This window comes from Antedon bifida, chromosome 11 (genome assembly GCF_963402885.1).
Source record: "Antedon bifida chromosome 11, ecAntBifi1.1, whole genome shotgun sequence".
NCBI lineage: Eukaryota > Metazoa > Echinodermata > Crinoidea > Comatulida > Antedonidae > Antedon > Antedon bifida.
The window spans coordinates 11,829,385-11,843,403 of NC_136236.1; the positions used below are offsets into that span (position 1 = coordinate 11,829,385).

Genomic DNA, 14,019 nt, shown 5'->3' on the forward strand with positions numbered 1-14,019 from the left:
TCATCTGAATATAATAATAATAAATTATAAGAATAAAGTTTTCTTCAAATGCTACAAAAATACTATAGATATAGATTCGATACGTTCAATTCTAAATTGCTAGGGATTGTATACTTGCAATTTGATTGGTCAATTATGCATCACGTGTCATTTTGAATTTGCCCTATCTAATGAAAAAGTGATATCTAATGGTGATAATGAACGGCGCTAATGCACGTTTAGCTTTCAGTAAACACTTTGAGAATGTACGTTTGTGTATATAACTGTTCTAATCCGCGTTTAAAGTTGAAGCACTGTTTTCTAATGGTCAAGTTACCAGGCCTAGCATTCATTAATGATTTACGATGGATAAATTGAATAAAATTAGGTGTGTGTGTGTGTGTTATAAAATAAATAATGAATGTTTTGTATTTGTTGAATGGAGAATAAACATTCATTACCTGTTTTCTCTTCGAGTCTATATTGATCATCCAATATATTAAAAAAAACTTACATCCTATCTCATCTATTATTTTTAAATCTTACAGTAAAATAATAATGTTCGTAGTAGGCAAGCACACTATTATTTTCAGATAAAAGTACAAATAAAAAACTAGTTAATATTTCAACACACCTGAGTGTATCCTTGCCATTAAAACTAACAAAATCACAGGCCGCAATTTGTAGTAGAGAAAAATGCTGTAGTCGTGTTAGATCATTTTGGAAATAAAATGAATAGCGATCCAACTCATTGGATTTTTCAGATAATCTTAAAATAGGAGTTATTAATAGATTCAAAGTTTGACGCGCACGTTTGTCGTACATTAGTGTTCATGAAAAAGACTGAAAGTCTTCCATACGTGATCTTACGGCATAATTCACACGCAGGTACGCGCGTAACTTATCATGGGTACGCCATTCTATGATGCAGTAAGTTTACCCCCGATATGAATTATAAAAAAAACTTACATCCCATCTCATCTATTGTTTAAAAAAAAGAAAAGAAAGAAAAATGCTGTAGTCGTGTTAGATCATTTCTCTTACAGACAATCTTTTAACTAATAATATTCTCACCATCCAACTAATAAACATTCATTAATTGTGCAATATTCTACTTACCTTTAGAGGCCCACTGACACAATAAATAATCGTCAGGAGAGTATACATTATATATTTATTTTGACTAGCCAATAGTATTTGAAAATATAATGTATTATTAGGAAACGATAATACAACTCCAGAAGTAATTTACAAACTTAGCACTTTTGTTCACTTCCGATCATATGCCTACTTGAACTCTTTCACGTTTAAACAAACATCCGATATAGGTCTATATTGAAAGCAAACACAATTCAAAAAGAAACTTTAATTTAGTGAATTTAAATATTTGAAAAATATGATTTGAAAAAAAAATTGTAATAAACAAGGCCTAAGTGTTGTTTACACTATTGCACAAATAATGAATGTTTATTAGTTGGATGGTGAAAATATTATTTGTTAAAAGATTGTCTGCAAAAAGATTGTAAAGCAATGTAGGCGTAACAAAAAACACTAGCAACAATTTTCCATTTTCCAGCAGATCTACATTAGTAGCCTATTTTAAGGAAAATAAAAATCGTGTTAAACAGAAACTAGACATAATATATTGCTTATTATATATATATATATATATATATATATATATATATATATATATAAATCAATGATGTTGCGTAGCACTGTGTAAATTATATATAAATCATACTGTAAATTATAGAAACAGTGCTCATATTCGGAACATGATCTCATAATCGCGTCGAGCATAGCTCATTGGCGAAAGTTCCATATTTTTTAGTTGTATGAAAAAATGTCTCTGGCGGGATTCGAACCTGCAACCTCTCGCTTACAGGGCGAGTATCATACCTTATCATACCCTCACAATCAGTGATTGTGAGGGCGTTTGTTGTATGAGAGAATGTATCTGGTGGGTGAAAATCTGTGATAATACCATACATGGCTCTGTGGTCTAGTGGTATGATACTCGCCCTGTAAGCGAGAGGTTGCAGGTTCGAATCCCGCCAGAGACATTTTTTCATACAACTAAAAAATATGGAACTTTCGCCAATGAGCTATGCTCGACGCGATTATGAGATCATGTTCCGAATATGAGCACTGTTTCTATAATTTACAGTATGATTTATATATATATATATATATATATATATATATATATGAATATATATATAAACACATTAGGCAAAGAACATTAATTCTAAACCGACCGGTGATATACTGAAATTTAATTAATTAATTTGAAACGATAGAGATGAGGAAATCTGTGAGAATAAGAAAAAAATCGCCCCAACCGAGACTCGCACTCGGACCGTCTGCTTGATATGCAGTTGCCTTAACCATTAGACCACTGGGGCTTTCATGGTATTGTTCAAACTCGATTGGATAGCGACTCTTTAACATTCTCGGCGTGGTACGGCGGAACAGCACTAGTCCTCAGTTGTACACACGCGCAACAGAGATCAAATTGATACGCCCTCATCTTTCAGTATTTTTATTCACGAGGCGGGATCTCCGAAGATATACTTTTATATATATAAACACTTTAGGCAAAGAACATTAATTCTAAACCGCCCGGTGATATACTGAAATTTAATTAATTAATTTGAAACGATAATAAATATATATATGTACACATATCAGGCAAAGAACATTAATTCTAAACCGCCCGGTGATATACTGAAATTTTAATTAATATATATTCTGCTATAAAACAAAAGTAAAAGAATATTATAAGCCATGCAGAATAACATGGTTGGTTATAATTTTTAATGAAGGGCCTAGAACCCATGTTGGACAAAATTAAGACTTTTGAATGATAAAAGTTAACTGTTCATAAAGTTGTACTTAAATTACTCATCGTATTTGAACGCCAACTTTAAACAAGTTTGCAATCAATATAATCACAGTACACGGCAAAGTGGTGTAAAATTTATCCCACCAATAACGTCAAAAACTATCGACGGTACGTTTTATGCCTCAGCCATACGCGAATGGAATACACATTTTTTTTTAAATATCCAATTTTAATGTAACATAATAGTTATCCACTTTGACCAAAAATTGGATCGAAAAAAATGTATTTACCGAAAAAAAATGTAATTTAAAGCAAACAAGGCCAACAGCCATTAAGTCGCGTGCTACAATGCATAGTGATATCGGACCGACAGACAGACCGACAGACCGACCGACCGACCGACATAGTGAACTATAGAGTCGCGTCCACGCGACTAAAAATGTTCAATTTGGCTGCCAGCCAATGGGTTTTTGGTTGATTTTAACCATTTATTTTGTCATTTTATGAGTGAAAACATTCTTTTTTTTTCTACGGAGGTGATTAACTTTATTAAAACTACAAAATAACATATTCAAAGTCTAATTTAATTAATCTTCAATTTTCATGTTTTTGGGGGACAATACATCTTTAAATGTAATTTTTATAATTTTTAGCGCTTTATTCTTTTAACACTTGTTACGGATTTACTTTTTTTTATTCTGTTTTAGTAATTTTGTACTTTTAAATATTTTGAATTGTGTATATTAGTAGAGGCTATACATGGTTTGACCTTGAAAAAATTCTAATAAAAGGTCTTTTGGTATTTTCTTGTAGCTTTAAGTGTCAATAATTACTAAAAAATTTTTGCAGCCTTCTAGTTGCTGCGTTAGTGAGATATTGAGGGTCAAAGGTCAGTGACCTTTTTGTGGCATTTGATGGCTCATAACTCCTCAACTCCTGGGTTTAAAAAGACAAATGTGGTTTCTACATCTATGTTTTAGTGGTCAAACAACAAAATAAAGTTTTTGCAAATTTCGGGTTACTTGTGCCATTGGTCAGATAGTCGGGTCAAAGGTCATTGTCCTTTATTCATTAATAACTACTGCTAGTGTAGGACCTGAGTAAGATTTGTATGCATTCAATTTAGGAGAGAATATCTCAACTGTTATAGGATAATTTGACCCCAAGGAACAACATGGGATATGTGTCAAATTCGTTATCTGGGGCGAACATGCCCAAAATCGGGGTCAAAGGTTAGAAATGTGTGGTTCTTATATCTCGACAACCACTTGTCATACAGATTTGCTTTTGGTGTCAAATTGTTCAGAATATACATATTTATATTCGGTCTAACACAACTTTTACCCAAAAAAATGACCGGAAATGCTTTTACTGACCTTTGACCAAAAAACACATTTTCGGGTTAAATATTTAAAATGTCAATGGACACACTGTATGGTATCAAATGAAAGCATATACAATATGCTACCCATTGCTACCCAACTTGTATTTAATTATGTGATGTTATTTTTGGAAAATATGCATATTTTATTAAATTTAGACAAAAATGAGTATAAATTAATGTAAGTTTATTTTGGGTGAAATAATTCTAGCGTTGTAATGAAATATTTGGTATAAAAAAGAAAAGACTTAAATGTAGTTTATTAAGTTCTTTATTTGGTAGACCAAACAAAATGGCATTGCAGTAGTCTAACCGTGATGTTATTAGTGCATGGACAAGTTTAATAAGCGAGGAGTGTGTTAAGGATTCGCAAATTGATCTTATGTTACGAAGGTGGTAGGTATCAGATTTACTAATGTTGTTGATATGTCTGGACATAATCGTTGCTGAGTCAAATACAACTCCGATATATCTAACCTCCAACGATGATGTGATTGATGTTTCTAGCAATGGCCAATTTCTTGAAGTGTTTTAAATGAAGAAATAAGATTTCTGTTTTACCAGGGTTAAAAAGAGCATGTTTTTAGTTAGCCAATCCTGAACATCAACAACACAAGCTTCGATAACCGACTTCGCCTCATGAAACTCTGCTGGATTAAAGCTGATGTACAGTTGTGTATCATCTGCGTACACATGATATTGGACACAATGTCTCTTAATGATATCACTCATGGGCGAGATGTAAACTAAAAACAATACTGGACCCAGTATTGATCCTTGAGGAACACCGCATTTCATGTCGATAGAGGTGGATTTGACATTACCAATCCGGACCTGCTGCTTCCTAGAAGACAAATATGACTTGAACCAATTTAGAGCAGATCCACGGATACCAATAGACGAGAGTCTTGCAATAAGAATGGAATAGTCCATGGTATCAGAAGCTGCCGACAGGTCGAGGTACACAAGACAATTACCTTTATTCAGAGCTAAAATAATATCATTATGCACCTTGAGAATGGCTGACTCTGTACTGTGGTGCTTTCTATATGCTGATTGAAGAGGGTCGAACAGATTATTGTCGTCAAGAAAATGTATGAGATCTAAAGCAACGCATTTCTCAAGGATCAATTAGGTAAGAAAGCGACATTAGAAATAGATCGAAAATTTGCCATGCAAGTATGATCCAGTGAAGGCTTCTTTAAAATAAATGTAACTAGACCCAACTTCAAATCATCAGGAAAGGTCGTACCAGTTGATAAAGATAAATTAATAATAATTCTAAATACTGAAGTCAATTATGCACATTTTCCATAAAGTTATATTCCTAATTAAAAATTTTCAATACAAGTTGGGTAGCAATGGGTAGCATATTGTATATGCTTCCATTTTATACCATACAGTGTGTCCATTGACATTTTAAAGAATAATTTAACCCGAAAATGTGTTTTTTTGGTCATTTTTTCGATCAACCAGCATCGGCCAACAGCCTAAGATCTGCATGGCAACTTGTCAAACAACTCTCAGGGAAGAGATCTCAAAGTGCCTGCATCATGGGAGAGGATCGTCTTCTAGCATGGAAAACTCACTTCCACAAACTACTATCGGTGAAGACTTCAGTGGTAGATGACATGGATATCGGCAAAATCTTCAACTCAACCACCAGATAAGCTCCGAGAGGTTCTCCGAGGCTGAAGTGTCAATTGCCTGCAAACAGATGAAATCTGGCAAAGCACCTGGTCTTGACGGTCTTCCCATCGAAATATGGAAATTACCTGGCACCCAGAAAGCTCTCACTTCTTTCTGCAATCAAACTCTTGATGGAAACAGGCCATCAGAATGGGGAATTTCGTTCATATCCCGAAAAAAGGTGATCTTTCAAAACCAGATAACTACAGGAGTATTTCATTATCACAATTGGCTGCAAAGATCTACAATCGCCTGATTTTAAATAGGATACGTCCTGTGATTAATGAAGTTCTACGCCCCAACCAGAATGGCTTTCGTCAGGCACGATCAACAACTACCACATTCTTGCACTGAGGAGAATTGTTGAAGAGGTTAAGAACCATCACAAAGAGGCAGTCATTATCTTTATTGACTTTCGCAAAGCCTTCGATTCCATCAATCGCAACATCATGATGAAGATCCTCTTAGCATACGGCATCCCTCATAAAATTGTAGAAGCCCTCAGAGTAATGTATATCAATACATCAGCAGTTGTCCTGACTCCAGATGGTGAGACTGATTGCTTCAACATCGACTCTGGCGTACTTCAAGGAGACCCTCTTGCTCCATTCTTGTTTATTGTCTGCCTTGACTATGCAATGCGATCAGCAACTACATCATCAGACGGTCTCACCCTCCGCCGTGGGCGTAGTAGAAGACATCCAGCTGAAGTACTACCAGACCTGGACTTTGCCGATGACATCGCCGTTCTTGAAGATTCCATACATGCTGCCGAAAATCTACTGCACAGAATTCAACAAGCCACACAAGCTATAGGTTTATACTTAAACATCAAGAAGACCCAATTCATACATTTAAACCCCTCATCACCTTCTATAACTCTCGCACTGGATGGATCAGCAATAGAACAAGTAGAGGATTTCAAGTACCTCGGAAGCTACTGTTCATCCACTAACCATGATGTCGAAGCAAGACTTGGTCAAGCATGGGGTGCGCTGAACAGTCATTCAAAAATATGGGCATCTCGTATCAACAAGTCCACACAAATCCGCCTCTTTAAGTCAACAGTTGAAGCCATTCTTCTTTACGGCTGTGAGACATGGAGTCTTACTTCATCGCTCTCAAAATCATTGGATGGAGCATACACCCGCGTGCTGAGGAAAGTCCAAAACATCCCATGGTTCTCACACGCCACCAACAAGACACTATATGCCAACCTTCCCCGTCTTACGACCATCATTCAAAGACGTCGCATGGGCCTGGCCGGTCATGTTATGAGAAGCTCTGAGCCTGCCTCAAGAGTTCTCCTTTGGGAACCAGAAGAGAAAAGGAAAGTGGGAAGACCTCAACTGACTTCGCTCGACATTCTGTTGAAAGATACCAAACTAGACCTGAGTGAACTGAGAAAGAGCATGCTTGATAGAGATGTGTGGAGACAAATTATCATGGCACCCACTTAATAGTGGGATGACATTAAGTAAGTAAGTTTGGTCAAAGTTCAGTAAAAGCATTTCCGGTCATTTTTTGGGGTAAACGTTGTGTTAGACTGAATATAAATATGTATATTCTGAACAATTTGACACCAAAAGCAAATCTGTATGACAAGTGGTTGTCGAGATATAAGAACCACACATTTCTAACCTTTGACCCCGATTTTGTGCATGTTCTCCCCCTCCCCCCCCCCCCCCCCCCCGATAACGAATTTGGCACATATCCCATGTTGTTCCTTGGGGTCTAATTATCCTATAACAGTTCAGATATTCTCTCCTAAATTGAATGCATACAAATCTTACACAGGTCCTAAACTAGTAGTAGTTATTAATGAATAAAGGTCAATGACCTTTGACCCGACTATCTGACCAATGGCACAAGTAACCCGAAATTTGCAAAAACTTTATTTTGTTGTTTGACCACTAAAACATAGATGTAGATGTAACAGGTTCGTACTACTAGCGTCGTAGCTTTATCGCGTAGTATTTTCCGGAGCTGCAGCACTGGCACAAACACAATAAAATCATCCACAAAGACAGTTCTTGATTTGGAAAAGTTAAATTCTTTTATTGAAGCTAGTAACCAGTCGGAAGGAGATATAATAAAAACAGTGTTACTATATTTAAAATAACATATCAGTGATCGATCAATCGTATCATTAACGACAGTATAGGCTACTATTGCGTTGTGTCTAGTATAACAATCAAATAACTAATCAACTATATTAACTTAAAACAATTCTAAAATTAAGAGAGATAAAAATATAGATGCTTACCTAGTAACCAGTCGGAAGGAGATGAAAACCTTCACTTTGGGCTAGGCACTAGTAAGTGTCATCCATTCCCAGTTAGGTACTATGACAATTTTTTACCGATGGTATATACATTTACCATAACGTTATTTCGTAGTTTACAGACCGATTGTATTGTAACTCGAGTCATACACATGTAATTATCAATTTAAAGTTCGGTTATACAAAAAAAGAAACTATTAAAAATGCAAATCAATTGACAAAATCCCTTGTCCATTTATGAACTGACCCATACTGAAACATTATACACTAAATATTCATGACCATTTTCCCGCCACTTGGATGAGGTGACTCATCTATTTATAGCATGGTCACTTATCATTCCAGGTTTTACTTTAATGGGTCCCACAAGGTTTCTCAGATTCAAGTCAGATTCAGCAGATAAATCATTCAAGTATTTGGGTATAAACTATAAGCATACCTGTTACACTCACCCCCCATTTATCTGCTAAATCTCAGTTATATACAAATGCATTAACCTAAACCTAAATACCTCGGTACATTTAGCCACGATTCATACAATGAAAATGACATCATAGAAAATTACATAAAAAAATAAAAATCAAACAAAAAAACTTAACTAAATGGCATTTATAAAAAAAACGAAACTGTTGTATCACAACAGCATACCTGTAGCTGATTGAACCAATGAGAGAAGTTATGCAGAATTATTAGAAACAACCAATAACAATTTATCCAAATGGATTACTATTGAAGGGTGGCCATCCCCACAATAGTCGGTGTACAGAAGTGCCCGTTTACACTTCAGAAGTTTCTCGAAATCCTGCGATTACTACTCGAAGGTTCAATCCCACCAGACACAAGGTGACGTACCAACATAACAAAAGCCATACACATGGCAAACAAGTAAGTTAAAAATAACATTATACAAAAAGATACATTATACCGTAAAGGTAACGAAATTAAACAAACTATTGAGATTAAAATTAAAATCAAGGTTAAATTGTCTTCTCTCAGACATAATTATATATAAAAAGCAAGCAAAATTAATACAGTTTAAACAATCAAACATCTAAGCAACCCACATGGGATGTTAGTGCAGGGGTTCCCCAGAGCCACTTGGAAATAAAACCGTATCTGTCTGGTGGTTTAATTACACGTTTCGAACGTCGGAGACTTAAAGTTGGTTCTGAAGGTGTTTCTCCTGAGGAGTTATCATCATCAGTATGATCCATTGCGACTGCGACAGGACTGATATCATGCTCAGTTGAAGGAGAAGTTTCTGACGGTTCCACAGATGCATGGACAGAAGCAGGGTTGATAGATGGTGTTTCTTGTTGTTCTATGGATATTGCATCAACGGATTCTGGTACTGCAGTTTCAGGGACATAAGGTTGAATAAGATCCACATCTTTCCAAATAACTGGTTGTTCAGAGTTCGTTGACGATGCATCATGATCTGTTATATCTGTCATGACATCACCATGGTCAGAAGGTGTAGAAGACAACGTCTCGATTGTTTCATTTTCGTCACTCACTGGAAGGAAATTAACTTTTAAAATGAAGTTCCGGTGAACAACACAGACCTTTCCAGATGAGTTACTTTTTAATCGGAATGTATGAGTTTCCGGCCATTTTTCTAAAACTACATGGGTATCTGAATCCCACCTATCAGCGACCTTTCGTTTCCCTGCACCTTTGTTGGCTTTTAAGACGTGATCACCTATTTCAATGTCGCTACCTCTCATCTTCCTGTCATACAATCTGGCTTGTCGCCGTTGGTTTTTCCGTGCAGTCACCTCAACTGTCTTAATGGCATCTTCAAGCGACTTTGAAAGTGATTTAATGTAGGCATTGTAGTCTGGAGATTGATCAGTACGCGAGAAGGTTCGGAAGACCATGTCTACTGGTAACCGTGGCACCCTTCCAAACATGAGGTAAAATGGTGCATACCCGGTTGTTTCATGTACAGTGGAGTTGTATGCAAAAGTCAGGCTTTGAAGCTTGTTAGGCCACTGGTACTTGTCCTTGGGAGATAAGGATCGAATCATGTTGCCAAGAGTACGGTTAAAACGTTCAGTGCAGCCATTTCCCATCGGATGGTACGGAGTTGTTCGTGACTTGGCGATTCCAGAAACATCCATAAGCTCAGCGATAAGGGAACTTTCGAAATTTGCACCTTGGTCAGAATGCACTCTCATCGGGAATCCGTAAATGCAAAAGAAGTTGTTCCACAATTTCTTGGCAACTTCTTTTGCTGATTGGTTTGTGCAGTGGTAAGCTTGAGCAAGTTTTGTGAAATGGTCTGTAACAACCAAGACGTCAACTGACTTGTTGTTGTGGTCTTCTGCTGTCCAGAAATCTATGCAAACAAGTTCCATTGGGTATGTAGTTTGGATACTTTCCAGTGGGGCCCGGGCAGCCGTCTCAGGTGTCTTCGCGACTACACAGCGTTGGCACTGTTTAATATAATTTGATATGGAGGTTTCCATGCTTTTCCAATAGAATCGATCCCGACATAGGCTCATCGTTCGATTTAGTCCTTGGTGCCCCATCTCATCGTGGACGCCGTTAAGTACTTCGGCCTGCATCGATTTAGGAACAACAAGCTGGGAACGTGTTTGTTTATTAATAGGATTTTTTGTAAGTCGAAAAAGAACACCATCGATAAGTCTCAGTTTATCCCATTGCCTCATAATTACGTTTATGGCATTGGCGTCCAATGCCCGCTCTCTCCGGGACGGCCTCCTCTTCCGCTCCACATACTCTATAACTCTCTGTAGGATATTGTCGTCTAATTGTTTATTCCGTATGTCATCATTAGTATAGGAAATTAAATTGGTGTTTAACGTATGTTGATCATTTATCATAGATTTAGCGTAGACCGATGCCCTGCATTCTGTGTGTTCTTGCCAGTGTAGGTGTTGGTTAAACACCTCACACACCTCACTCTCCGATATTTCATTAAATATCCGTTGACTGTTCACCCGATCTCTGAATAATCTATGAATATGTGTACTCATTACTGGAACGAATGGTTCACGTGACAACGCATCAGCGACGATATTCTTTGGACCTGGGACATATTTGATATCGAATGTGTAGGGTGCTAATTTCGCCACCCATCTCTGCTCACACGCGTTCAACTTTGGTTTCGTTAGAATATACGTAAGCGGGTTATTATCAGTCCAGACAGTGAAACGATTATTCTTTAGCCAGTGGCTAAACTTTTCACATATGGCCCATTTTAGTGCTAAAAACTCCAGTCTATGAGCTGGGTACTTCATCTGGCTTTTTGAGAGCGACTTGCTAGCAAATGCTACTGGTCTTGGCTTGCTGCCATCTGCAGGAGCCTGAGATAAAACAGCTCCCAATCCAGCAGTGGAAGCATCTGTTGATAAGATGAACGGACGGTTAAAGTCAGGGTGAGCTAAAGTTATATCCTGAGAAAGGGCTTGTTTTAATTTTTCAAAGGCATCCTCACAAGCAGCGGTCCAATCACACGGTTGAAGTTTGCGAATTTTATGTTTACGCTTCCCCCGCTTGCAAGGCATAGTACCGGATGTAAGATTGAATAAAGGTTTTGCAATAGCTGAGCAATCCTGGATGAAGTGCTGATAATACACCACCATTCCAAGAAAGGATCGAATCTTCTTAGGACAAGGGGTCAGTCCATCTGAGGCCATCAGGGCAGCCTTACTAACGTCGACTATAGGTTGCACCTTATCTGAATCAGTATGAACCCCAGACCCGTCGACCACATGTCCTAAGAACTTGACGCTGCGACGTAGAAGGTGGCACTTTTTAGGTGCTAATTTCAGACCACTATTTCTTAATCGTTCGAATACCATCTGAAGCCTTTCCAGAGCCATTTCTTCATTTGGTGCAAATACAAGAAGATCATCTAGATATACTAAAAGGCTTAAAAAGTTCTGATCACCAAAGATCCCCATCATGATTCGCATGAAATCAGCGGGTGAATTACAAAGTCCTTGAGGTAGTCTGTTGTACTCATATAGTCCCATTGGTGTGGTGAAGGCTGTGTATTTCCTGTCGTCTTCATGAACTGGGACGTTATAGTACCCTGATGTAAGATCCATTGTGGAGAACAGTGAATTACCTCCGAGGGCCGCAAGAGCATCTCCTTGGTTTGGCAGGGGATGGGCATCTTTCGTTGTTCTTGCATTGAGCCACCGAAAATCTGTACATATACGCAGGTCACCGTTCTTCTTCCAGACCAATACAAGTGGGGATGCCCATTCACTCGAAGACTTCCGGATGATGTCTTTTTCCTCCATCTCATTGAGGACATGACGAAGTTTTTGATAGTCTGCTGGGCTTACCCTTCTATAAGGGAGACGAAATGGCCGGTCATCGGTCAACCGGATACGATGTTCAATACCTTTCACCTTTCCACAGTCGAGCTTATCCTTCGAAAAAATATCTTGATATTTAACAATAAGGTCAGCCAATCGATCTTTGTATAAGTTAGTTACTTCACTTGAGTCGATGTCGAGATCATGAATCCCACAATTAGCTAATTTGGAATTAAAGCTAGGTTGGAGTTCCTGTTTGATATCGGCTGTGTGCTGACAAGTAGGTTGGAATTTTGGTATATTTTTTAGGTTCATACATGGAGACACATCTGCAACCTTGGCATTTCGTCTTAAAGTGATTATTTTGTCTGTGATGTTAATAATTTTCAATGGCACCCACTTGTCTCCATACTGCATAGCTACAGATCTGGCAACCATTATACCTCTTGGTATAGCCCTGGATGTGGTGGGTTCGATTATTATAGTACTGCCTATTGAGATATGAGTTCGATTCGGTAATTTGGCCCATACTAAATGTTCAGATCGTGGTTGCAGTATAAGAGAGTGTCTGAGTCGTAGTGTTCCAATTTTGTTCGGAATTGGTCCGGAGCTCCAGTTGCCAACATTTGATACCAAATCTATAAACTCATCTCTGGGACCAGATGTGGTTTCTACTTGAGTGAGTTGATGAAAAATGTCATTACTGCCCTCCATCAATTGAATAAGTTTCCTAATAACGTTAGAACCAATTATCAAATCGTCCACCTGTCCGGGAACAACTAAAACGGGAACATTAAAGTTAAAATCATAAATGGTTAATTTCAAATTGTACATATATTTACATTGTGTTTTGGATCCTCCACATCCAATGATTGTAACATCTACTGCTTCGCAATCTTTTAACTTGATTAGTTTCTTCTGTTTTAGTGAACTGATTGCAAGGTCACTAATAGTACACCCAGACGAGCCAGTGTCCAGCATACCGCTAACTACGTGGGAATCAAACACGGTAACGTTTGTAAAGAAGAGGCCTGAGTTGCGTGGCACATTCTGGGTTAATTGGATTGTTGGAGCATTCGCTGATTTGTCCACACCTTGCTCCTGTGGGCGCGGACTTGTTAGTTTTCCGATTTTTTCGTTTTACTTGGGCAGTTGCGTCCAAGGTGCCCTTCTTGGAAGCAGCGAAAACATAGTTTGTTTTGCATACAATGTGACCGGGTGTTATGTTGGCCATCACCACACACCTTGCATACAATTTGGTTTGGGCCATCCTGGTGGTATTGTTGGTGATACTGCCGTGGTTGTTGTGTTGTTAGTTGTTCCAACACTGTCACCAATCGGTCGAGAATTACGTCTTGTTTAGTGGTGTCTATAGCTGTATTTTGATGCACCTCGCTCGCTCTGGTTGTTAAGTGGTGTGTAGATTTTTGCCTAAAGCTCAACCTCGTCTCTCTGTGGTGCGTTTCAATAAGTTCTTGAACTTCGTCAATGACCCACCGTCGGATTGGTTTTGTTCTAAATAGGTCGCGAAGATCTTTATCGG

General features: G+C 37.9%; 1 long non-coding RNA gene across 1 annotated transcript in view; it reads left to right on the plus strand.

Moving 5' to 3' along the window:
• The first annotated feature begins 7,581 nt into the window (after window positions 1-7,581).
• LOC144855321 (uncharacterized) overlaps window positions 7,582-14,019 on the plus strand; it is an 8,933-nt gene continuing 2,495 nt past the window's right edge. The window contains exon 1 of the long non-coding RNA XR_013614787.1: window positions 7,582-7,836. This is a non-coding gene — a long non-coding RNA (uncharacterized LOC144855321). The remainder of the gene's footprint in view (window positions 7,837-14,019) is intronic.